General features: G+C 41.3%; 1 pseudogene; it reads left to right on the top strand.

The window, feature by feature from the left end:
• Positions 1-27,413, top strand: part of LOC140602866 (malate dehydrogenase, mitochondrial-like) — a 282,291-nt pseudogene that overhangs the window by 94,108 nt on the left and 160,770 nt on the right.

The raw sequence follows: 27,413 nt of genomic DNA, 5'->3' as shown, positions 1-27,413 counted from the left end.
ACATATTCTTTCAGTTGCTGCCTGTCTTGGAAGCTCTTTATCTCTCCTTCCATTTTGAATGAGAGCCTTGCTGGATAAAGTATTCTTGGTTGCATGTTCTTCTCATTTAGGACCCTGAATATATCCTGCCAGCCCTTTCTGGCCTGCCAGGTCTCTGTGGAGAGGTCTGCTGTTACCCTAATACTCCTCCCCATAAAAGTCAGGGATTTCTTGTCTCTTGCTGCTTTAAGGATCTTCTCTTTATCTTTGGAATTTGCAAGCTTCACTATTAAATGTCGAGGTGTTGAACGGTTTTTATTGATTTTAGGGGGGGATCTCTCTATTTCCTGGATCTGAATGCCTCTTTCCCTTCCCAGATTAGGAAAGTTTTCAGCTAGAATTTGTTCAAATACATATTCTGTCCCTGAACTCTGTCCCTTTCGGCGTCCTCAGGAACACCAATTAAACGTAAGTTTTTCTTCCTCAGGCTGTCTTTTATTTCCCTTAATCTATCTTCATGGTCTTTTAATTGTCTCTTTTTTCCTCAGTTTCCCTCTTTGCTATCAACTTGTCTTCTATGTCACTCACTCGTTCTTCCACCTCGTTAACCCTCGTCGTTAGGACTTCTAGTTTGGATTGCATCTCATTCAATTGATTTTTAATTTCTGCCTGATTAGCTCTAAATTCTGCAGTCCTGAAGTCTCTTGAGTCCTTTATGCTTTTTTCTAGAGCCACCAGTAGCTGTATAATAGTGCTTCTGAATTGGCTTTCTGACATTGAATTGTAATCCAGATTTTGTAACTCTGTGGGAGAGAGGACTGTTTCTGATTCTTTCTTTTGAGGTGAGGTTTTCCTTCTAGTCATTTTGCTCAGTGCAGAGTGGCCAAAAGCAAGTTGTATTGGGAAAAGGAGAAAAAGAGAAGAGAGAAAGAAGGAAAGAAAAAAGAGGGAAAAAAAAGGAAGAAAAAAACTAAAAAAAAAGAAGAAAAAAGAAAAAGAAAGAAAGGGAAAAAAGGGGGTGGGGGAAGGAAACAAATCAAAAAGCAAAACAAAACAAAACAAAACAACAACAAAAAAAAAAAAAGAAAAGAAAAGAAAAGAAAAGAAAAGAAAAGAAAAGAAAAAAAGAACCACGGGGGAGTATCTTCTGATTCTGTGTACTTTAAGTCCCTTGGCTTCCCCTGGAAATTGTCCGTCTAGCGGGTCTTCTGGGGGAGGGGCCTGTTGTGCTGATTTTCAGGTGTTAGTAGTTGGGGGAGCTGCTGTGCCCCTGCCTGGTGCAGGGCTCAGTGGGGGTTGTTTACCCCGTGAGGCCCCAGGAGCAACAGCCCCAGTGGCGGGGCCTGCTCTGGAAACCTGGATTCAGCTCCGGCAGGAACTCCGAGCTCTCCGTCTGCAGGGCCTGGAGGCTCCGGGGTGGGGCCACTGATCTGCTCAGCTCGGGGCAGGAGCGTCCTTGCTGTCCTGGGCCCTCCCGGCCTCTGCCTGTCCCGGGGGAGGCCGGATCCTGGGCTGTGTCCCGGCGCCCTGTGCTCCGGGGCCTGCGCTGTTGGATTCGCGCTCCCGGCCGTGCAGCCCCCTCCGCGGAGCCGCGGCCCGAGCCCCTCCGAGCTGGTCCTGGAACCGCGCAGCCCCCTCCGCACGGAGCCTCTTCCTCTGCCCGAGCCCATCCGAGCTGCTCCTGAGGCCCCGCAGCCCCCTCCGCGGAGCCGCCGCCCGAAACCCTCCGAGCTGCTCCGGGTCCCGCCGTGAGCGTTGCAGCCCTTAGGGAGCTCGGCGCACTCTCCTAGGCGCGCAGTTGCTCTGTTACTGTCCCAGGGAGCCCGAGGGCATCCCCGCCCTCCTGGGTCCTGCTCCAACTCCCCGCGAGCCCCTTTCCGCCCGGGAAGGTTGGTGCAGCTCCTGCTTCTCCGGGACGGGGCTCTCCTGTCCTGGGGACACTCGCCCCGGCCTCAGCCCGGCTCCTCGCGGGCCCCTCCCCCTTGGAAGCCTTTGTTTCTTTATTTCTTTTTTCCCATCTTCCTACCTTGATAGAAGCGCGAACTCTTCTCACTGTAGCATTCCAGGTGTTCTGTCTTTAATTCTCAGGCCGAATTCATAGATTTTCAGGATAATTTGAAGGTTTTCTAGGTAATTTGGTGGGGACAGGTGATTAGGAGACCCTACTCTTCCGCCTTCTTGCCCCTCCTCCCTGAATTGGCTTTCTGACATTGAATTGTAATCCAGATTTTGTAACTCTGTGGGAGAGAGGACTGTTTCCGATTCTTTCTTTTGAGGTGAGGTTTTCCTTCTAGTCATTTTGCTCAGTGCAGAGTGGCCAAAAACAAGTTGTATTGGGAAAAGGAGCAAAAGAGAGGAGAGAAAGAAGGAAAGAAAAGAGAAAAGGAAAAAAGAAAAAAGGAAGAAGAAAAAAAAGAAACAAAAGAGAAGAAAAAGAGAAAGAAAAAGAAAGGAAAAAAAGGGGGTGGGGGAAGCAAACAAATCAAAAAGCAAAAAAAAAAAAAAAAAAAAAAAACCAACACGAGGGAGTATCTTCTGATTCTGTGTACTTTAAGTCCCTTGACTTACCCTGGAACTTGTCCGTCTAGCGGGTCTTCTGGGGGAGGGGCCTGTTGTGCTGATTTTCAGGTGTTAGCACTTGGGGGAGCTGCTGTGCCCCTGCCTGGTGCAGGGCTCAGTGGGGGTTGTTTACCCCGTGAGGCCCCAGGAGGAACAACCGCAGTGGTGGGGCCAGCTCTGGAGCCCTGGAGTCAGCCCCCGCAGTAACCACAGAGCTCTCCGTCTGCAGGGCCTGGAGGCTCCGGGGTGGGGCCGCTGATCTGCTCAGCTCGTGGCAGGAGCGTCCTTGCCGTCCTGGGCCCTCCCGGCCTCTGCCTGTCCCGGGGGGAGGCCGGATCCTGGGCTGTGTCCCGGCGCCCTGTGCTCCCGGGCCTGTGCTGTTGGATTCGCGCTCCCACCCGCGCAGCCGCCTCTCTGCGGAGCTGACGCCGGGAGCCCCTCCGAGCTGCTCCCGGAGCCGCGCAGCCCCCTCTGCAGGGAGCCTCTGCCCGAGCTGCCCTGGAGCTGCTCCCGGGTCCAGCCGTGTCCTGCAGCCCTTTAGGGAGCTCCGCGCAGTTCCTCTATTACTGTCCCAGGGAGCCTGAGGGCATCCTCGCCCTCCTCGGGTCCTGCTCCAACTCCCTGCGAGCCCCTTTCCGCCCGGGAAGGTTGGTGCAGCTCCTGCGTCTCCGGGACGGGGCTCTCCTGTCCTGGGGACACTCGCCCCGGCCTCAGCCCGGCTCCTCGCGGGGCCCCTCCCCCTTGGAGGCCTTTTGTTTCTTTATTTCTTTTTCCTGGTCTTCCTACCTTGATAGAAGCGCGAACTCTTCTCACTGTAGTATTCCAGCTGGTCTCTCTTTAAATCTCAGGCCGAATTCGTAGATTTTCAGGATAATTTGAAGGTTATCTAGGTAATTTGGTGGGGACAGGTGATTTGGAGACCCTACTCTTCCGCCATCTTGCCCCTCCTCCTCTATTTCTTAATACTTTTTGTTGTTTGAGTTAGACTTGGATAGGACACTGCCTTTTAAAAGCTCACACTAATGGAGGAGCCATTGTATCTATAATATCTGTCTATCTATCTATCTATCTATCTCTACATCTATCTTTATTTATAGCTATACCTTAGGTAGATATCTATGTGTCCATATCTCTCTACTTCCCTATTTATCCATATCTCTGCGTATATGTATATATATAGGAAGAAACACAGTATAATGTCTAAGCATTATGATAAAAGGCTGTAGAAGTTGTTTGGGGCCCAGTGAGGTAGGCTAATGTCCCATCCAAGTTGGAATGGAAGGGAGTTCTAAGTATATTCTTTCTAGGCCAACTGGGGAGAGGGATTTGAAGAGCAGTTCATGTTGAAGAAATCATGAGCTCCTAGTTCCTTGTTCCTTCGTGATGCTCTCTGGTCCTCATAGGCCCCCCCACCCTTTAGCACCAGCCACTTAGTGAGTGCTAACTACATGTTCCCTGAGAGTAGTAACTCAAGAGGAGTCTGATGTAAGAGCCCTGTTGAGGTGTGAGAAGGCTGGGGCAGTGGCATGGGGCAAGGTCATGATCACGGGGCAGACTCTGGCAGCATTTTACTCTTTCTCAATCCTTTCTCTCCCTGGCAGGGAATGCCAGAACCTTCTTGAAGTCTTCTCTCAAAGAGCTGACCCGTTAAACTCCTTGCCATTCTCCCCTCTCTCCTTTTCATCTCTTTACTTCAGTTAAACCCCTCATTTCCCTGCCTTCATCACCCACTTCTGACCACCTCTCTTTTATGTCTAGCATCCTTGCCCCACTCTCCAGGCCACTATGCTAGAAATAATCTTCATATTATTTGTCTGAAAATTGTCTTGCCTTCCTCTCCCCTCCCTGCAGCTGCGTCCCCCTCCTCTTCTGTAAACTCGCAAAGACAGATGTTATATTAGTTCCCTAACACTACCATAACAAAGTGTCACAAACTTGGTGGCTTAAGACAACAGAAATCTATTCTCACAATTCTGGAGGCCAGATGTCCAAAATCAAGATATTGGCCAAACCATCTTCCCTCAAAGGCTGTAGGGGATGATCCTTCTTTGCCTTCTCCTCGCTTCTGGCAGTTTCCAGCAATCTTTGATATTCCTGGGCTTGTGGCAGCATCACCAATTTCTGCCTCTGTCTTTACATGGCTCTCTTCCCTGTGTGAGTATGTGTATCCAAATTTCCCTTCCTTCTAAGGACACCAGCCATTGGATTAGGGCCCACTCTGATCCTGTATGTCCTCATTTTTACTTAATTACATCTGAAAAGACCCTATTCCTGAATAGTACTTTCCAGGTACTGGGGGTCAGGACTTTATCATAACATTTTTCGAAGGCACAACTCAATGGATAACAGATGCCTTGCTATATTGCTTGGCATTTTTTAGAGGGTGCTCGTAATCCGTGTGGAATGCAGCTTTATAACATCTGGTTAAGAACACACACTTTGGTGCAGATCTGAGTTTAAGTCTTGCCTCTGCCTCTTAGGATGTGACATTGGACACCTGACTTAACCTCTCTAAGCTACAGTGTTCATATTGGTAAGTGGGGAAAGTAGTCCCATCTATCCTATGGTTGTCATATTGGGTACATAGTATAGGACCACATAGGATATATCCCAGAAACAATTGGCCCTGTTGTTATGCAGGTAGCCTATTCTCATTCCTCCATTTGTACATGGTTACGTGGACTTAGAGCAGAGTTTAACACCAGACTTGCGAGTCCCAGCTGAATGCCCCACATACAGAGACCTGCACATTGTCAGCACAGTAAGCTCCCTGGACTAAGAGATGTCAAATCAACTCAAGATTTATCCATGAGACAAGTTGAGCTTTCCTTTCTCTGTGTCCCTCACTGTCCTTGTTTTGTCTGTGTGCCAAGCTTCAAGTGGCATAGAGTAAATGTTAAGAAAACAAACTTTTGGGAATGGGGTAGGGGATGTGAGCTTAGGTTACCTCAGTGAGATGCTCTTTATGTACAGTTCCCCTCTCCCCTCCCTTTCCTGTTTGTCCTATAAGCAAGCAAATTCCCTACTGGGTGGGATAGAACTCCCCTGTCTTGGTGTTCTGCTGATTTCATGCTTTTTGATACTGGTGTAGCTCTGAAGGAGTGATTGATAAAGACAAACCACCATTTGTTTTTTGGAGGAAAAATGAAAAGAAAAAAAATCCAGTCTTTTATCTCTGTGTCCCTCTAAATTGCCAAAGGTCTTATTGTGGAGAGAGTGAGCAAGTAAGGTTTTATCTTTCTGCTCCTGCTAAGTAGCCATGTGAGCATCAAAGCTCCCTTAAAGCTTTGTGAGTAGATACAAAACCAGGCTAGGCTCCACCAAGGAATGAGAGGCACTTCTGGGAAGTTGGGCTTCTTTGAAGGTGGCTATCTGGGGAGGAAGAAAGGGAGCTCCCAGTTTTCACATGAAAAGGGGAGGCTCTAATGAATATGAAGTCAACTGATGAAACCACTCTGTATAGGGGAAGCAAGATGCTGTCTTTACATTCAAAATGCTGGCTGCCTCTTGAAGAGGTAGGGTAATATTGCATAGTACAGTAATAGTAATAATCATAAACACCATCAAGTTTTTCTATGTGCCTATCATGTGCTAGAACCTGTGATAAATCCTTTATATATGTAGTTTCACTTAATCCTCATCACAACCTTATAGCATAGGAATTGTTATAACCATGATATACTTGGGGAAATTGAGGCATAAAGGGTTAAATGACTTGCTTGAGGTCACACAGAGGCAGGATTTAAACCCAGGTCCACCTGACACCACAGTTTGCTCTTAACCACTAAATTCTATGGCCTCCTAAGACATTTTAAAGGATAAAAACAACAGGAGAACCTGGGTGGCTCAGGTCGTGATCCCAAGGTCCCAGGATGGAGTCTCATATCAGGCTCCCCTCAGGGAGCCTGCTTCTTCCTTGGCCTGTGTCTCTGCCTCTCTCTGTGTCTTTTATGAATAAATAAAATCTTTAAAAAAACAAGCAAACAAACAAACAACAATAAGAAATTTACCTTTATTCACTGACTAATAATATACATAGAGGAGGTAAGTGGTATGGGAGAGAGGGATAGGTCTAGATTTTGAGTAGGAAACAGGTTTTGTCTAATGTGTGCTTCTGGGTAAGTTACCTTGGATGTTATCAAGAACCCAGGAATTGTCCTTTCTACCCTTCCATGGTTAGTGTGACAGAGTTTGTTCTTAGGGTAGCTGCTCTCATGAATACAAGGTGGTTGCCATAGTTCCAGGCATCACATGTAGACCCTCCCTCACCAAAAGGTGTGCTTTTCCCTGCATACCTCCTTTTAAAAGCATGAAAACTTTCCTTTTAGAGTATCTTCCTCTGCCCCTACCTCCCAGCCATGTCTCATCAATCACTGGCAAGGGGATAGGAACTATCATAAGAATCTCAGACAAATCAGGTTCTCTTCCTGGGGAAATTGAGATAGAGTCCCTTTCCCTGAGGCTTGAGAGGAAAAGTGAACGTTACTGGTCCAACATTGGAGAAGGTAGGATGACTGGGGTAGGCATTCAAAAAATATCTTTCAGAGTGCCATGTGCCCAGCCCAGAGCCTGGCAGCTGACAGGGCTCCTTCCCTTTGCATCCATTCATCTGAACAAGGAGGGGGGAACAGTCCATTTTGATTAGTTAAGTTTCCAAGTATGAGTCATTTCTAAGAGATACATTGTGATGCCTTTATGCAACCTAATAACTCATTGAGAAAAGAGTATTCAGGGATAGACCTGGCTGAGAAATTTTCAGGAATGGAGAGGGACAGCAAGAGATCCATTTATCTTATCATTTCCAGAAAAAGACAAACTCATGACTCGCCTACAGATTATAAAATGAACATGTTTTAAAGAATTTATTTTACTCCTATGATACAAGGGAATTAAGCAGATATTATAACTGACATATTAGTTTGCTGGGGTTGCTATAGTCAAGCACCACAAACTGGGTGGCTTAGACAACAGGTTTATTCTTTCACAGTTCTTTCTGGAGGCTAGAAGTCTGAGATCAAGGTTATTGGAGTTAGATTTTTCTGAGGGCTGTGTAGGAGAATCTGTTCCATACCTTTCTCCCAGCTTTTGGTGATTTGCTGGAAATCTGTGGCATTCCTTAGTTTGTTAGATGCATTATCTGTGTATCTGCCTTCCTCTTTACATGGCATTCACTATGAATGTCTTTCTGTTTCTGTCAGAATCCCATCCCCCCTTTTATTTTTTATAAGGACACAGTTATGTTGGATTAAGACCCACCCTATGATGTCACCTTAACTTGATCATTTACAAATAATCTTTTCAAATAAGGTCATATTCATATGTACTGGGGTTAGGACTTCAATATTATTTTTTTTTGGGGGGGGACGTTGTTCAATGTATAACAGTTGTTTCAAAGGAAAAGTCAAAACAACACAGATTTATACAAGTAAAGGAATGTTGAGATGAATTGCAAATTGGAGACAAAACTTTTTTTCCAGTTTCAAAGACAGTTAGGGTGACTGTGGGGTTGGTTAGTTAAATCATTACCAGACAGAATAGAAATTACGTATCTATCAGTTACCTACATGCTTACAAAGCTTTATGAAATAAAACCAATGAATAATGCTAGAGTCTCATAACCTGGAAGAGTGTGCTGTAGAAAGAGATACATAGTTTTCTAGTGAAACATAAAATATTTTTCTGTACTATTATTGTCCATTTATTTTTTTTTCTGTATATGAGTGGGCCCTAAAATCTGCTGTTCATTAAGTGGTCCTGAAAGGTGGTATGCATGATTTCCTTTCTTGGCAAACTTATAGCCACCTCTACTTTATAGGTCTGTTTCCTGTAACCCCGACTAGGAGATTTGGCCGTGTTTCCTCAGTGGGCCTTTTGGATGCTTGAGGCTAGCACTACCCTCTGTGGAGATGTACAGAGCATGTTACAGATGCTTTCTGTTCATTCCTTTGTAGTCACCTCAGGGAGGCAGGAATCCAGGCCACTCAGTGGAAGCATTGCTACTACTACATAAGCTGCAAGGGCATAATGTCCTGTTGTTATTATCTGTGTTGGCTGGGCCTGTTGAAATTCTTCCCACAGCCTCATGAGAGAAAGGGGCACACAGAGAAAGGAACAGGTGTTCAGGATGTCTATATATTAAAAAAAAGAAACACATGCAAGAACTTCATAAGAAAGTGTTTTAAGGAATTGTAGACACAGGGGCTCAAGAAGGAAATCTCTTTCTCCTTAATGAAAATAATGTTGGGAAAAGAGAAATTCAGGAATTCTCTCCCCTATGATTCATATCCCCAGATATTCTCTGGCATTCTCACTATATAGTTTCCTTTTTTTTTTTTTTTTGTACTGTATTGCTTTTTTTTTTTTTCCCCCAGAAAGAGAAAATCTTACTGGAGAAAACCATGCCAAGCCTGAGAACATTGAGTACCCAAGGCCAAGCTCAACAAGGGCAGAGAACTTTCCGGCAAGAAATTATCCCATCTGTAACAAGGCCAGTCTCATGGTCTACAGCTCACAATTGGCAAGAAGATAGTAAGTATCCTTTGCTCTGTTTGTCCTGCTCTTTAACTTACTCCCACTTACTTAAGCTTTTACCAGTTTTTCTAAGCATCACTCTGCTGGGAAGTTCCCCAAGCAGCTGTCCTGCCCTAGTCAAAAGTCTTAATCTTAAATTCTATTTCAGCACCATAGGGCCTCTTCAGGCAGAATCCATGCTGCAATGCCTAGGGGCCCTCATCATTTTTCTTTCTTGTCTCTTGGTAATCTCGTTTGTATGTCTGGAAAGAAAACAAGAGAAGGATACAGCACTTTTCACTGTGTCTATAGCTTTCAGGCCCAGTTTCTCTAAGACTTTTTAATTTCTTTTGAGACTTGGTAAGTATACCATTTTGCCTAGCTGACCCATCCTGTGGAACCCATGGCACTTCTATCTCTTCGGAATTATACACTCTTTCTAGACTTTGCCAGGTCCCCTCACCTATCCCTTCTTTTCACATGTTTTCCACTGACTAAGTGCGGTCTCTATGACAGACAATTTGCTAAGCACTTTGATGCATTACTTTATCCCACCTTCAAAGAGGCTTTGTGGGTTAGGTAAAATAATGACTCCAGGCTTAGAGTTGAGAAAATTAAGTTTAGGGCAGTTAGAAAACCTGCCTGTGGTCACAGAGCTAAGTTGAAGAGTCAGGATTTGAACCCAGGCTTCACTGACTGAAAAGCCAGAATAATTTACCTGCCCGATCGTGTGCCAAGGGATTGAAATGTATGAGAGTCTAGGAAAAGAATGCTGAAATCAATGTATTTCATCAGTTACACAACTTTAAGGATAATTGACTAGCTAAAAGTGATTTAGAGAGGAAGACTAGGGTTAGGTAAATTATGATGAGTTGCTGACATTCTCACAATGTGATGCTTCCCTCCCTCTGTTGGGTTGTTTCCTTTCATGGACTTTTCTCAGAGGCTGAGACTATCCTGGAGCCTTCATAACCTCTCTCTGAGGGCAAAGGTTACATGATTTTCAGGGGGCCAGACTTTTAATGAATTCTAGCAGAGATAGTCTTGAGTTAAATTTAGAAATATAAAAAGTTTTATCTCTGGGATGCCCTCTCCCATTTTTTTAAAATATTGATTGATTGATATGTGTGTGTGTGTGTGTGTGTGTGTGTGTGAGAGAGAGAGAGAGAGAGAGAGAGAGAGAGAGAGAGAGGAGAGGCAGAGGGCGAAGCAGGGCTTAATCCCAGGACCCATCATGACCTGAGCCAAAGGCAGACGCTCAACCAACTGAGCCAGCCAGGCACCCTCCTCTCCCATTTTTGATATTCTTTTCCTCTTTAAAGTAAACCCACTAACAAAGATACTTTGTTTGAGCAGACTTTAATCAGTCTCCTGGACCTTCCCGGGGCCCATCTCTGCATGTCCTTGTAAAATCTAGTTTTAGCAAGAACTTGATAAGTCAGTTTAACTAGAGCTACTCATCCTTGATACCTGATCACCTTCGATATTATCTGGTTGGGCACATCATCTCCCAGGAGACGTCTGACCATCCTGATGATGGCTAGCTTTGTTTAATGTCTCATGAAATTTTCATGAGCAATTCAAGCATAATTATAGGAACAAGTGAATTAAAAAGAAGTAAATGGGATACAAGTTTATAAATGAACTTTTCAATAATAATTATGCTTTATAATATGTCTACTTAAAAATAGTTGTAAAAACCAAAGATGATATATATGAACCTAATGATAACCGCAAATCAAAAACCACTAATAGATATGCAAAGAATAAAGAGAAAGGAATCCAACTATAATATAACTAAAGAAAACCAGCAAACCATGAAAGAGAGCAAAAGAAGAAAGGATCAGAGAAAAACTACAAAAACAACCACAAAACAAATAACAAAATGGCAACAAATTCATATGTATTCATAGTTAATTAGAATGCAAATGGATTAAGTTCCAATCAAAAGACATAGTGTGACACAGTGTGTAAAAAAACAAGACCTGTCTATATTCTGCCTTTAAGATACTTATTTCAGACCTAAAGACACCCGCAGATTGAAAGTAAGAGGATGGAGAAGCATTTATCATTCAAACGGATGTCAAAAGAAAGCCAGAGTATCAATACTTGTAACAGAAAAAATAGACTTTTAAACAAAGACTGTAAAAAGAGACAAAGAAGGAGACTGTATAATAATAAAGGAATCAATCCAGCAAGAAGCTATAACAATTGTAACTATGTGCCTAACATGGGAGCACTCAAGTATATGAAACAGTTAATGAAAAACATAAAGAAACTAATTGGTAGTAATACAATAATAGTAGGAGACTTTAACATCCCACTTACATTGATGGATACATCATCCAAACATAAAATCAACAAGAAAAACAGTGTTTTGAATAACACACTGAACCAGATAGATTTAACGGGTATACTCAGAACATTGCATCTTAAAACAGCAGACTGCACATTCTTTTATTTCTTTCTTTTTTAAAAAAGATTTTATTTACTTACTTGAGAGAGAGAGTGTGTGCAACATGTGTGCACATGTGAGTGGGGGAGGGGTGGAGGAAGAGGGAGAGAATCCTCAAGCAGACTCCTCACTGAGTATAGAGACCCACCCAGTGCACAATCCCAGGACCCTGAGATTGTGATCTGAGCCAATATAAAGAGTCAGATGCTTAACAAACTGAGCCACCTGGCACCCCTATAGGTTCTTTTCAAGTGTACACAGGAACATTCTCCAGGATAGATCACATATTAGGCCACAAAACAAACCTCAACAAATTAAAAAAAGATTGAAGTCATACTATGTATTTCTGACCACAATGCTATGAAACTAGAAATTAACTACAAGAAAAAATCTAGAAAGACCATGTATACATGGAGGTTAAATAACAGTGCTACTAAACAATGAATGGATCAATCAAGAAATCAATAAAGAAACCAAAAAGTACATGGAAACAAACAAAAATGGAAATGCAATGGTCCAGAACCTTTGTAGTGCAGCAAAAGCTCTTCTAAGAGGGAAGTTCATAGCAATACAGGCCTACCTCAAGAAGCAAGAAAAATCTTGGGACACCTGGGTGGCTCAGCGGTTAAAGCATCTGCTTTCAGCTCAGGGTGTGATCCTGGAGTCCCAGGATCGAGTCCCACATCGGGCTCCCTGCATGGAGCCTGCTTCTCTCTCTGCCTATGTCTCTGCCTCTCTCTGTGTCTCTCGTGAATAAATAAATAAAATCTTAAAAAAAAAATTAACTGTTAAAAAAAAAGCAAGAAAAGTCTCAAACAACTTAACCTTACACCTAAAGGAGCTAGAAAAAGAACAACAAACAAAACCCCAAAACAGCAGAAGGAAGGAAATAATAAAGATTAGAGCAGAAATAAATGATATAGAAACTAAAAAACCAATAGAACAGATCAATTAAATCAGGAGCTTATTCTTTGAAAAGATCAACAAAATTGACAAACTTCTAGCTGGACTCCGAGAGAGAGAAAGAGAGAGAGAGAGAGAGAACTAAAACAAAATCACAAATGAAAGAAATAATCACAGAAACACAAACAACTATAAGAGAATATTATGAAGAATATTATGGAAGCAGCCCATGTCCTTTGATAGATGAATGGATAAAGAAGATGTGGTATGTATATACAATGGAATATTATTAAGCCATAAAAAGAATGACATCTTGCCATTTGCAATGACATGGATGGAACTAGAGAATATAATGCTAAGTGAAATAAGTCAGAGAGAAAAATACCATATGATTTCACTCATATGTGGAAGTTAATAAACAAAACAAATAAGTAAAGGAGACCAAGAGGGACAAACCAAGAAAGAGACTCTTAACTATAGAGAGCAAACTGAAGGTTACCAGATGGGAGAGTGGTGGGGGTGTGTGTGAAATAGGTGATGGGGATGAAGGAGTGCACTTGTGATGAACAATGGGTATTTTATGGAAGTGTTGGCTCACTATATTGTACACCTAAAACTAATATAACACTGTATGTTAACTATACTGGAATTTTTAAAAAATTATTTATTTGAGAAAGAGAGAGAAAATGTGATCATGGGGGGTGATGAGGGAGACGGGCCGAGGTAGATGGAGGGAGATAATCTCAAGCAGACTCCCTGGCTCAGCTCAGAGCCTGAAGCAAGGCTTGATCTCACAACCCTGAGATCATGACGTGAGTCAAAATCAAGAGTCTAACACTTAACCACTGAGCCACCCAGGTGTCCCTATACTGGAATTAAGAAAAAAAATAGTTGCAAAAATCTTTTGGTAACTTGAAACTTTAGCACTATATTCAGTTAAATGATGGATATTCATTGAATATCTACATCATTTCCAAGAAAGATAAAATATTGAAACATTAATTGCCAAACATAAGTTTATCTACTTTTGGCATCTTGTTTTTATACATGATAAAGAAGCTAAATGTATTTGAATCTGTTAATAAACATGAAAGATTATAATATGAGAAAGATATGCCTCTAGAAATTATGTAATAATGTGTTCATAATTTGCTACAGAATGATAGTATGTTACAGTTCACAATTACCTGATTCCTGGTTTTCACTGAAAACTAGGGTTACTAATGGTTAAAAATTCTAATCCATATTGCGTAAATGAATCTACTAGAAATAATAAAAGTAAATTAAAAAACAGCTCTGTGTGCAAGGAAAGTAAAATGTGTTTTTGGTAAGTGAAAGTATGAAGTGTTTTTTTTTTTTTTCTTGTTGTTGTTAAAGGAAAAAGAGAAATTTTGTTCTAAAGTAGAATGACTAATTGTTCCAGACTTCGAAATAAGAAAGAGTAGGACAAAAACTAAATGAATATAAAAAAAATTTTTTAGAAGGTTAATAGGAAAGGAATCTTGGAAAAAGAATTTTTTCTTGGGTGATCTGAGCTTGCCAAGATTGGGTGGATTTATTTATATGGGTTATAAAAAAATTAGCCTTCATGTTACTAACTAGTATACTGACACAAAATTAGAACTTGGTTTTCTCTCTGTTAAAATAAAGTCTTCTTAGATTATTGGTCTGCTCTTAATAAAACACTGTAAAAAATATTTTTCCTTACCTTTTAAGTAATCTGCCTGGGCAATCAGGATTTTGTGTCCTAAAATAATGTCCTGTGCTTCATATTGCCTTTATCAGATCTTTGACTACTTAAGAAAACCAAGTATTCTCAATATTAAAAGAGCTGATTTTTTTTTACAACTAGAACTTTCTACATTTGCCTTTGAAGTCTTTTAATTGTCACTTTGGTTAAATGGATAACTAAGTATTGTTTCACAGTGACTTGTGATCGATCCTATGTAGTCAAGTGTTCAAATCTTTTGATATTTTTGACAGTTTTTCAAAATCAAAGTCTAAATAGAATGTTTTAAACTTAAAACTAACTGAGATTTCCCAGAGCACTCCTGGAAAATCTCAAGGGATTTTTGTCTCATTTTGTAAAAGACAGATGTTAAGCTAATTAAAATTACTTGTCATGTTAAATTATGTGGGAAACATTGTCAAATAGAAATGATGATAAATCTTCTTAGGTTATATGTGTATGGACACATATGTTACTAATATAGATATTACAGAAATTGTGTGACTTCTTAGAAACTTGCAGTATCTTCATTGTCTAGTTATTATGTTAAAATGTTGTATGCCACAAAAATAACTATTTTTCCTTATCAAATGAACTCTCACCAGAACTTTAACCATGGATATTTTATGCCTTTTTTAAAAAAAATTCCCAATTACAGTCTTACTCTGATTCTTCTCTGAAAGGGTTTATGACTAGCTATAGGTCAGAATGTTCCTTGATGGTATCCCTTGAGTAGTTTTGAGACTCTGCCACTGTACTGGGAATTTACAGAACTAATGAAAAAGCTGATGGATTCATAAGCGAGACAAGAATTAATTCATGGGATGTACGGACTCATAAAGATGATTATAAGTTTTCTGTGAATTTTTGTTTGAAACATTGCTGGCTCTTTAATATTTTCCAGATTTAGGAAATCCTTTTACCCCTTTCTTTCAAACTATCTGTAACTTGCAGCAATCTGATAAATTACACCTATGTAAACAGAATTGAAATACTTATCTTTTCTCCCTACTTGATCCCTCCAGAATGTGGAAACTTTTAGTACTTTTATTTTCATGACAATATAATTAGTTGTGTTAAGTTTAATAGGAATCTGTTCTTTTAATAAGACACAATTAGAAACATTGGTTTTGACAATGTTGACAAGGCTTTGACTGGAATATCATATTTGAGAATGAAGTACATCAAATCAGATATGACCCAACAGCTTTAAGGAACTAAGGTTGCTTTTAAGGAGCCAGTGCTTTTAAGGCCCCCACTTAGAAAAGCTGGCCTGTGTCTGGCTTACAGCATTCCCCACCTTACAGATAAGAAAGGAAGGTCACTTCTTGGCAGACCGAAGAATATTAGGATATTTGGGGGATACTGAGAAGAGAGGAATTCATCCAAGTCAGTAGGTATTACAGGCAAAACATGGTAGTGAATTCTTGGCTTGGTTTCTTAGTCTTGAGAGGCTTTTAAAAGTCCGATCTAGAAATTCTAATGAAAAGTTCCAGCAAAGCAAACTCAAAAATGGGCCTCGGCAAGCTCTTGTTGCACTTATATAAATAATCAGGCCAAGATTAATGAGACCAGACTTACTTTACAAACAATTAGTCTTACTTTGATTATCTTTGAAATGAAGAAATGGGGGTGACTATAGATTTTTTTTTTATTCATTCATGATAGACATAGAGAGAGAGACAGAGAGAGAGAGAGAGAGAGAGAGGCAGAGACATGGGCAGAGGGTGAAGCAGGCTCCATGCCGGGAGCCTGATGCGGGACTCGATCCCTGGACTGCAGGATCATGCCCTGGGCCAAAGGCAGGCGCTAAACAGCTGAGCCACCCAGGGATTCCCCTAGATTTTATTTTTTGTTTCAGTGGAAAACTATAGTGCACCCATGTGGGCTGTATCTTGCACATTTTGTCAATCCTTACTGAGTCCTGAATACTTTTAGTTTGCTCTAATATCTGGTTACAACCCTCCAAATTAGTTTCTAATTTTTTTCTCTCTTCTAATTTGGAACTAAGACTGCCCTTTTCTGTAATTGAAAAAAAAGTTAAAAAAAAAAAAAAAAGATTGCCTGTTTCCTAAAGTCTTGTAAGCTGAAGCTGGATGACTTGCTATAAACTAAAAACAAAAATGACCACAAGAGATTATGTACAGGCAACCTTCATGCCTTCTGCTGTGTGGACTGTTCAGAAAGTTCACTGGACCCCCTAATGCCATCACCAGAGGCATTCGAACTCCAAACCAGGAAAATTAATCAAATGGGTACTGCTATCCACACTCCACCTTTTAAAGATGCCTCAAACTCAAGCTTAAAAATTTTTTTTAAAAGATTTTATTTATTTATTCATAGACACACAGAGAGAGAGGCAGAGACACAGGCAGAGGGAGAAGCAGGCTCCATGCAGGGAGCCCGATGTGGGACTCGATCCCAGGTCTCCAGGATCACACCCCAGGCTGCAGGCGGCGCCAAACCGCTGCGCCACCGGGGCTGCCCCAAGCTTAAAAATCTTGACTGGCTGCCCTCTGGACTCAGAAAGTGGGTTTCTAACAATCTTTGTTTTCCCCTTAAGTTTCATAGAAACTCCCTTCATTAAATGCCTGATTGCTGGCACCATCTAGCAAAGTGTTATAAAATATGTGGGTGTGTATTTTAACACCATCTATTCAAACTCCTGCACAAATTTCAAGGACTTGTGGCCATGACCTGTGCTGTTAGGAAGAAAATTGATCAGATAAAATAATTCACTTGCCTTAATAGTCTATTCTTCTAAGCATAAAAGAGCACTTTAAGGGGGAAAACAATCTTAATGCAAAACATACCTTAATAATGGTGGGATTTAGACATCAGAGTGTAGAGGTATTTAGGAGCTGGTGGGCCTTTCTGGTGACACTTGGGTCAGATCTCTTTGCCTTCCTACCAAGATGGCTCCCTCTCAACACAAAGTCTTTGCATCTACTATTCCCTTGGCCAAGACTCTCACCTCTGTTACTTTGTCTGGCAGATGTCTACTCATCCTTTAGATCTTCATGGAAGATCTAAAGTAATGTTCATGGAAACATTACTTTCTCAGGGAAGTCCTCACTGACCTCTTTAAGTCAGATTTTCTTAACTTCTCAAAAGACTGTGACCACTCCTTCTTAGCACTCTAGCACAGCTTCAATTTTGCATATACTTATGCAGTTATTTGATTGTTGACTGACTCCTCTACAAGATATCAAGTTTCATGAGGTTATGAGTGATGCCTTCTTGGTCATTTGTATCTGCAGCACATGGCACCTTATCTGGTACATGGTGGGCTCACCTAAACAGTTGTTGAATGAATGGACTAGGGACTTTCAATGACTTTAGGCATTTCCCTTTCTATTGCCTTCACCCCCATGCTTTACTAGAGGCCAAGGATATCCTTCTACAAAAGCCTGTAAATGTAAAATCTAGTAAAGAAAAGACATTAAGCAGCCTCTCCTTTCATATTCTTTGAATATATTTCCTTTTTCAATGTTCTTGATCAACACCGTGTCAGTGTGGCATGCTCACATATGTGCCTCCCTAGCATGGAGTTTTACCAAGCTTATCATGAGATCCCTTGGGATTTACTTGGGAATAATGCAAGATAAACACACTGTGACCAACCCTATAGAACTGAGCTTGCTGTAGGAGGCCCGCAGCATTAGGACAGAGTCCTCCTCAGAAATTGATTAGCATGACTTGGACTGTTGAACCAGGACTCTCTACCTCCTTAAGTAAAAATTAGTTTGGACTGTTCTGCTTTTGCATTGGAAAAAGAGTTTTCCCGCTTTTGCAGACAAGATCTTGGCCCTTCAAAGGGTTTTTACCTTTTTTCTCCACCCTGCAGGCCACATGGTCACAGGTGGTCATTGCTGGTCCACCTCACCCTGAGAGGTCTTTCTAAATGCTGAAAGACAACACTCTGGCCTCAGACCAAATGTGGAGTGGAAATGGCCTGGCTTCTTGGCAGCTTATCTGTATCACTGACAGCAGCCCAGTTTGTAGAAGCATCTGGTATCAGGAATATCCTGAGCTCGGGTCCTGGGAAAAATTTTCTCTGTGGCTTTTGTGGGGAAAAAAAAAAAAAGCTTTGGGGACTCTGTGTGTGTTGCATATTATACATCAAATATTTTCAAAAAACCTTAGAACTAACCAAAATAGATTTCATTATAGAAACATTATCTGTCATTTATGATGGAGACTTTTTATAACTTTTAAGGCTGAGATTTCATTACATGACTTTTTTTATAATGGTAGTTATTTTGGAGGACTGAGGATGGGAAAGCTGATCAAACTTAAATTGTGTGGTAGATATTTTCTGTGTGGTTTAAAATGAAGATTTAGGAGTCAGGATTTGGGATCTTCCATCCACGTACATTGCATTCTTCATCCAAGGAGTATGCAAAATAAGTGAACCATGATAATAATAGTAATTAAGTGTGTGGACTCAGGTGTTGGTCAAAATCTCAGGTTATTAGCTGTGTGACTTACATACAATTACCTCTCTGAGCCTGCCTCCAAACTGAGAAGGGTAATTTCTACTTTGCAGAGTTGTAAGGACTCTTTGCTTTATTATATATTAATATATATATAATATATATATTATATATATAAATAGTAAGGACTATTTGCTTTATTATATGTACAATCACATGCATCAAGTGTCCAGTAAATGATGAATTTCATTATAATTATCATTCCTACAACATGCACAAACCAAACTGGACACTTGTGGGCAGCAAACTTAGGGTGGTGAGAGGAATCCAGATTATAGTCTTTAGGTGTTAAGAAGGGTGCAGCAATTCAAGAAGAAGGAGAGAAGCCATCCTGCCCCTTCTCAACAACGTGGGGTAGACAAGGGTAGCCTAGTTCCTAGGTAGCGAAACTGAGGCCCGGGGAAGTTAAGTGACTAGCTCAAAGTTGCACAGCTAATAAGTGACTGAATTGCAGAACCAGGACCTAAGTTCTGGTCTAATTCCTGATTCAGAGGTTCTTTCTATTATATCACAGCAGTAAAAGTTCAACCAATATTAATATCAGAAGTTTAGAAGTAGGTATTCTACTCATATAACAAAGTTTGATGCTATCTTTTGCTAGACAGGCATAGCAGTTTGAAACTTTCAGGTGATCTCCTTCACTTATTCCTCATGCCCCCCCCCCCAATTCCCCCAACCCCCAACCCCAAAGACATGTATTTTTTTAGATGAGAAGATATTGAAGTTTCGGAGCTTACAGAGATTATCCAAATTCACTGGCCCAGGTTGAGGGGTGAGGCTGGTGATGGTGCAAACCAGGCCTGCCCCCACAGAAAGCCCTGTTGTGACCTTGTGGGGCCTGCCAGCACAGGGGCAGGCACCCATAAACTCCCAGTGAATATGAATTGAACAGTCATAGCTAACAGGTGACAATTACATGCATTTTTCTCATTTAACCCTCAAGACAATCCACTGGGATTTAGAGACTCACAGCTGGGGAATGTTCTCCCTGTATCTAATGTCCATATTCAACACTGCACATACTCTTTTTTTGTTAATCAGGTCAGGCTTGCTGATTCTTAATGTAGTGCCCTTTCTGATATTAATTGGCCTCAACGTAGGCCAATAAAAACCAAGATTCCAAGTCAAACACAAAAGAAACCAACAGACTAATAGATCTCTGGATACCGTCGGAAGGCAAGAACAGAGATTAGTGAGATTTGGGTAGCTTTTGGACACTCTCCTCACATCTGTAGTCAGTATGCAGCATGTTCTCCCACAGGAGGCCCACACCCTCAGCCTGGAAATGAAAATAGAGCACTCCACATTGGCCTTGCACTGAAATGTATGGCCTAAAGAAACACAATGATCTCACATTAATTTGTGTTAAGGAAGGACAATGCTTTTTAAAAAGTAGTATGCTTTTGATACATGACTGCAAATAAGCACCTTGGGGCCAGTTTAGCTTCTTCTTCTCATAATCTATGGCTCCCTCCCTTTCCCCTGTGGTATAGCTATTGGCCACAGATTCTTTGTCTTGTGTCAAAGGCCTTTCAAGCTCCCACCCTGAACAATCAAAGATTCCTTGACTTCCTTTTGTCCTCTATAAACATCAATTTATTGCTCTGTCTCCTGTATATACATAGAACCTCTTGACAACAGCTTGATTCAGGGGAAAGCTGAGATCTTAAATATTTAAGAGAAGCAGTGGGTGGTGAAAGCATGAGTTTAGCCACTGAATTGACCCTTGGAGCAAAAGAGGAAAAAAAGTTTGGTTTCAGAATTATAAGAATTTTTTTTCTTCTTCTTTTTTCTCCTAATGTTTCCTTCCTCAGACAGCTGACCCTCTGGCTGCCTGGTTCTTACCAGCACCTGTTCTGGGCTCAGCTGGGCAGTGGGGGGCTACCAACCTTTCCTTTCACTGTCAGAAAGGAGGGCTTCAAGAATTATTTTTAATTTTTTCATTGCACCATGTACCAAGAAGAGGGCAGCATATCAGCTGACCATGTTGCCACAGAAGTGTTTCCTCCCAAAGAGGAAGGGGCTGAAAGACAAAAAGTGTCACAAGTAGTAACAGACAGAGTAGGCAGGCAAAAGCGGCAAAACTTTGAACTGAAATGCATTGACAACTTCTGTATCTGAGAAACAAACAGCAGGGTAAAGGATAGCTTAGGAGAGGACTTGACCACAGACTGGACCACAGACTATTCTTTTCCTGCTCCATGAAGAGATAAGGGGGAAAAAGAGCAACCACTGGCCTGGCTATTGATAAGGCAATGAAATATTCTGGGTCTAATCCAAGTTTTCTCCTAGCAAGGCAGTTACTGTTGTCTGCTCATTCTCTTAACTTCTCAGAGCCTTTAACCACTGGACAGCATAGTCCCTCCAGCTCTTGAAGGTGATCTCAAGCTTCAAGGTAGCATAGTGCAAAGCAGAGCTTCCCAAACCTTAGACTGCATCACAATTATCTGGAGATTGTTGGGTCCCACAGCAGAATTTCAGAAGCAATGGGTCTGGGGTAGGGCCCAAGGACTTACATTTCTACAAGTTTTCATCTGACACTGATGCAAGGGTTTGGGGACCATGCTTTAAGAACTGCTGGTTTAGAGAAAAAATAAGGACTTATAGGCAGACAAATTCTGGTCCCAGTCCTGCCACTTCCTATGCGCCTTTGAGTAAGACACTTAATTTCTTTGAGCTTTGGTTTTCACATCTAGTAGGGCAGATATGGTAGATAGAGGATAATGGTAGTGTGGTTAGATATATGGACTGTGTTCAACTCTGGCCCTGCCACTGACCACCTGTGTGATCTTGGACTAACTGCTTCACCTTTCAATCCCTCAGTGTCTTCCCCCCAGAAAGTGGGGATAGTAACTGTCTACCACCCAGGGTTGCTATGAGCATTGTGACTGAAAATAAGTAAAGCAGTCATGACGGTGACTGGCACATGATAAAGGTGATATAAACATGCACTCATTATTTCTTATAGTTGTGTGACTTACATGAGAGGAAGAATGTAAAGTGCCAGAGTGGCTGCATCATTTCACATTCCCACCAACAGTGCAAGAAGGTTCCCTTTTCTCCGCATCCTCTCCAACATTTGTGGTTTCCTGCCTTGTTAATTTTCCCCATTCTCACTGGTGTGAGGTGGTATCTCATTGTGTGGAGGTTCCTTAAAGAGTTAAAAATAGATCTGCCCTACGACCCAGCAATTGCACTGCTGGGGACTTACCCCAAAGATACAGATGCAATGAAACGCTGGGACACCTGCACCCCCATGTTTATAGCAGCAATGTCCACAATAGCCAAACTGTGGAAGGAGCCTCAGTGTCCATTGAAAGATCAATGGATAAAGAAGATGTGGTCTATGTATATGATGGAATATTACTCAACCATTAGAAATGACAAATACCCACCATTTGCTTCGATGTGGATGGAACTGGAGGGTATTATGCTGAGTGAAGTAAGTCAATCGGAGAAGGACAAACATTATATGGTCTCATTCATTTGGGGAATATAGATAATAGTGAAAGGGAATAGAGGAGAAGGGAGAAGAAATGGGTAGGAAATATCAGAAAGGGAGACAGAGCATGGAAGACTCCTAACTCTGGGAAATGAACTAGGGGTGGTGGAAGGGGAGGAGGGCGGGGGGTGGGGGTGACTGGGTGGCGGGCACTGAGGGGGGCACTTGACAGGATGAGCACTGGGTGTTATTCTGTATGTTGGCAAATTGAACACCAATAAAAAATTTATTATTAAAAAAAAAGAATGTAAAGTGCCATATGTCATGTCAGGCACGTAGAAAATGAACAGTAAATGTTAGTTAATTTCCTCTTCTCAACCCAAAACAGGGAAATCAGAGCTGGATATGCTAACTGAAGGGATGTCCTTTAAGTGGAGATCTCAGTAGAAGGCATGGAAAAATAAAGATTACCAACATGAGGATTTTAGCTGTTGGTGAAGCAGAGTGTGCCAGATGCCTCCTCCCCTTGAGGAATCTATGCCAGGAGAGGCTACCTTTGAGCAAAGATCAGCCACATGGAAGATTTAGCCAGTTGATATATGTCACTTGTAAGTGTGGGCAAGCCTTGAGGAACTCCCAGCAGGATGTTGGACAGCTGGCATTCCATTTTGTGGAGAGGGCTGAAACCACCTAAGCATGGCTCAAGACATAGAGACCCCAAGCTGGTGGGACTCAGGAAGATCCATTTCCTTCATCATCTTCATTATATAGCTAAAGGCATCCCTGAAATTATCCTGGAGCTGATGCTGGGCTCTAAGATAACTACAGTCATTTATTTTACTTTCTGGTCATATTGTCTTGTAGTGATCTGTGGATAAAAGGCAGGGTGAAAGGTTAGATAAAATCGTCCATCATCCCTATGGTATCCAGTGGGAATTTAGTGAGCTACTTTAAGATAAAGCGTTTAAATACATTTGGCTGTATTTTAATAACTCCCCCTTGGATGTTTTTGATACCAAATAGTATATTAAAGGCCCTGAGAGAATTCCTACAGTAAAGAAATAATGGGTTTTATCCTCAGCAGTTCTTTAATTGTTTGACCACAGAAACATTTTTCTTTTAAACAAAAGTAGTATCTCTTAACATCTCTCAGAACATACTGTGGCAAATGGTGGAATAGGCAGAAATGTAAATATCTAGATGTGGAACTATTTAAACATTGGGGGCTACTTATCCCTACAAGGAAAATAGGTTAAAGGCCATATGTTAGTCTCCAACCCTTTTAGTTTATTGCTAGACCCATACTCAGCTCTTGCCAAGTGCTGGCTCTCCAAATATCATCAGTGCAATCTATTGACGTGATAAAACCATGTTTATTGTGGTAAGGCAGATAGATGATCACCTAGACAGAGTTTCAGTAATGTCTTCTAGGGGAAAAGGCAAGGTTAGATTTTTTTCTTTTTTTTTTTTCTTTTTTTTATTTTTTGCAAGGTTAGATTTTATTGCAAATTGAAAGTTTGGTTTAAAGTTGCCTTCCAATGAGGAGTCTTGATTGGGTAAGGATAATGATACAATAGTTTAGGATTATAAACAGTATGAGAAGGATTTTGAATTGAGGGATTTGAAGATCTTTAGGGTGTTAACTATCTGCTGGTGCTTCTTATTGGAGAAGTGAAGGGTCTTTTTGAGACATTCCTATAATGAACAAATTGTCTGCCTGGACAAAAATCTCCTGGATTAGTAAAGGCATGATAATAAAGACAATGGAGTAACAATTAAAATTCTATTAGTGTATTGTAGAAAGTAAGGGGTGTATGGGGCAGCTGGGTGGCCCATTTGGCTAATTATCTGACTCTTGATTTCAGCTCAGGTCATGATATCAGGGTTGTGAGATCAAGCCCTGTGTTAGGCTCTGGGTGGGGGGGTGGAGCCTTGGAGCCTCCTTAAGATTCTCTCCCTCTCTCTCTAAAAAAAAAAAAAAAAAAAAAAAAAAGTAGTAAGTAAGTAATATGTGTGTGCATGTGTATATGTTTGGGAGAGAAGGATGGTTAGATAGTTCCAGTCTTCAGTTCTCAGTTTCCAAGCTGTGTACATGAGATAGTTTCTATTCTCACTCTTCATTCTTGAACTTATTGCATAGATATTGAGTACTCATCTATTTTATTTAAATATGTCCTCCAGGCCAGACTGCAACAGGACATAAACTTGAGGATGTTTTTTTGTGTGGGATTCTACAACTTCATCATTGTTGAGTTACTATTCTGTGCCAAAATCCCCACCTTCTTCTCCCTCCTTCCCAAATATACCTTTGAATGTGTATTGTGTCAATGCACAGAGATGAACCTCACATCATTCAGAGCTGAAACACTTCATCTGGAGACATGTTGACAGAAATGGCATCTATTCCTTTGTTGGATTTTAGCATATTTTGCAGCAAGGATAGAGGACAACTTTGAAATGATGAGGTAGGCCTTTGTTAGTTTCCTAAACATGCTAGAAGTGGTGAATTCTTGGTATGACCATGATGGAGGATGCATTGATGTGGACTGCTTTCTATTTACTTAAGAAGTTCACATATCTTTAAGGCATTTCTTTTTTACAAATACAAAACATGAAATGTTATGATCACTCAAATTTTATATTACATTTTAAGAAAAAGTGATGAGGGATCCCTGGGTGGCGCAGCGGTTTAGCGCCTGCCTTTGGCCCCAGGCGCAATCCTGGAGACCCGGGATCGAATCCCACGTCGGGCTCCCGGTGCATGGAGCCTGCTTCTCCCTCTGCCTGTGTCTCTGCCTCTCTCTCTCTCTCTCTCTGTGTGACTATCATAAATAAAAAAAAAAAAAAAAAGAAAAAGAAAAAGTGATGAATTTGCTCTCCACAGGATGAGAGTTGAACTGATATCTTTAGATATCATAGATTGAACTGGTATCTTTAATAACAATAAAGTTGTTTTCTGTGAATTAAATATGAGTTAAAAAATTCAACCTCCAATTTAGTCCCAACTCTCAATTTAATCTCCAACTCAGGCAGTATTTTCTAGGAAATTATTTTACCTTTTCCGTTGGTAAGCTGTTTTTATTTCTAGGTATTTGATATTACTTAGAAGAGATATTCTGGGGGCACCTGGGTGACTCAATGGTTGAGCGTCTGCCTTTGGCTCAGGCCATGATCATGGGGTCCTGGGATTGGGTCCGGCATCAGGCTACCCATAGGGAGCCTGCTTCTACCTCTTCCTGTGTCTCTGCCTCTCTCTCTGTGTCTCTCATGAATAAATAAGTTAAATCTTTTTTAAAAAAGAAGAAATATTCTGGGCTAATGGCACAGTGGTTTTGAAAGCACAGGAATGTTGCTGCTTTACATACTACTTAGCCTCTTCTGTTAAAAGTTGATATAATTCTACTGCATAAATAAAAAAGACATGCCTAAGATCCTGGATGGTACAAACTTAGTATTAACTTTAGTAACCAATACTAGTTGAATAAAAGCAAGCCTAGTTGTTAGATGGCAAGAACCAGGGATAGTACTAGTCCCTGTCCTTGAGCTTGTTGTCTAGAAGGGAAAGCTACAATGAAAACTTGTGTCAGAATAGGTAGAGAGGGTCCAAAATGCTGGGGGTCAGTGAAAGATTTCTAGGGGAGATAATGTATTAGTTATGTGTTATTGTATAACAATGATCCCAAATGCAGTACCTTTGAACAATAAAATGTTATTATCTCACATAGTTTCTGACAGCCAAGAAACCTGGAGAGGCTTAGCTCAAGGTTCTGGCTCAGGGTGTCTCATGAAGTTGCTGTCACGATGTTGGCCAGGTTTGCTGTCATCTGAAGGCTTGACTGGGGATAATCCGCTTTCAAATGGCTATTGGCAGGAGGCCTTGGTTCTCTGCTGGGGGGGGGGGTGTCTTCATAGTGCTACTCACGACATGGTCTATAGCCTATCCCAGATTGAGGGATCTAAGAGAGAGAAAGTCAAAAGCTACAATGTCTTTTATCACCTTGTCTTAAGAGTGACATTCTTCACTTCCTCCTTATTCTATTGATCATACAGGTCAAACTTGATAAAATTTGGGAAAAGACTAAGGCAAGGATATGAATAGTAGGAGGCAGGGACCATTGGGGACCATCTTGGTGACTGGTTACCATAGATATTACCTAGCTCTAGGAGAAGTCCCCAGGGAATATACTTTAATAAACCGTTATATTTTTTAAAGATTTATTTATTTGAGGGGCACCTGGGTGGCTCATCTGGTTAAGCATCTGCCTTTAGCTCAGGTATGATCCTAGGATCTTGGGATTGAGCCCCACATTCAGCCAGAGTCTGCTTCTCCCTCTCCTTTTGTGCTCTTTCTCTCTCCCTCTTCTCTCTCTCAAATTAACAAATAAAATCTTTAAAAATTTTATTTACTTGAGAGAATGTGATAGAGTGAGCATGTGTAGAGGAGGGACAGGAATAGAGGGAGAAAGAGAATCTCAAGCAGACTGAGCAGGGAGCCCAATGCGGGGCTCGATCCCAGGATCCTGAGATCATTACCAGAGCTGAAATCAAGAGTTGGATACTTAAGTGACTGAGCCATCCAGGCTCCCCTAATAATTTTAAGTAATTAAATGTTATTTTAAATAATTTTTAGTCAACTGATAATTTTAACTAAAATATAAATGTCTGTATATTAAAGGAGAATAATAATAGTAGCCAATATTTATTGAACTCTTTCTATGTGGTGGGCACTGTCAAAGCACTTTCCATGTATTATCTCATTGGGAGACAGTACCGCTCAGTGTCTAAGCATCTAGATTCTAGAGATATATAGGATTTTTTGTTTTTAATATTGATGTGTTAGGGAAGATTACTTAACCCCTTTGTGTTTAGGTTTGTTATCTATCAGCAAAAGAAATGGTATGTCCCTCATAGGATTGTCTTGAGGACAAAGTAAGCCAAAACAACAGGCTCTCTCCTAATTGCTGGATATTTACATTCAGAAGCAGATTTTTCAAATTATTTTCTTTATATTTTACCCATGGGAGATGCAGGGCATGGGCTCACACTGGACTGGCCCAGTGGAAAACAAGGAAATCTCAGTTCAGAGTTGAATGTCCTCCAAAAACTAGACTGGTCAGCTCCCATGATGCCAGTCAGCTAGGCTGGGTTTCAAGTTGTTAGGGCACTACTATGTTCACTCCTGGAAAAATGAAAAAAAAAAATGTGGGTCACTCTCTGGACTACTGGGCAAGTATTTGCTCCCTAGGGGAGACAGATCTGCTCAGTGGGTTAGAGCAACCCATGCTTTTTCCATGGGATACTGAAGGCTGGCCAATAAGCCACCCCAGGGTGTCCCTCTGA

This window comes from Canis lupus, chromosome 13, assembly GCF_048164855.1.
Source record: "Canis lupus baileyi chromosome 13, mCanLup2.hap1, whole genome shotgun sequence".
NCBI classification, from domain to species: domain Eukaryota; kingdom Metazoa; phylum Chordata; class Mammalia; order Carnivora; family Canidae; genus Canis; species Canis lupus.
This window is presented reverse-complemented; position numbering and strand designations above follow the sequence as displayed.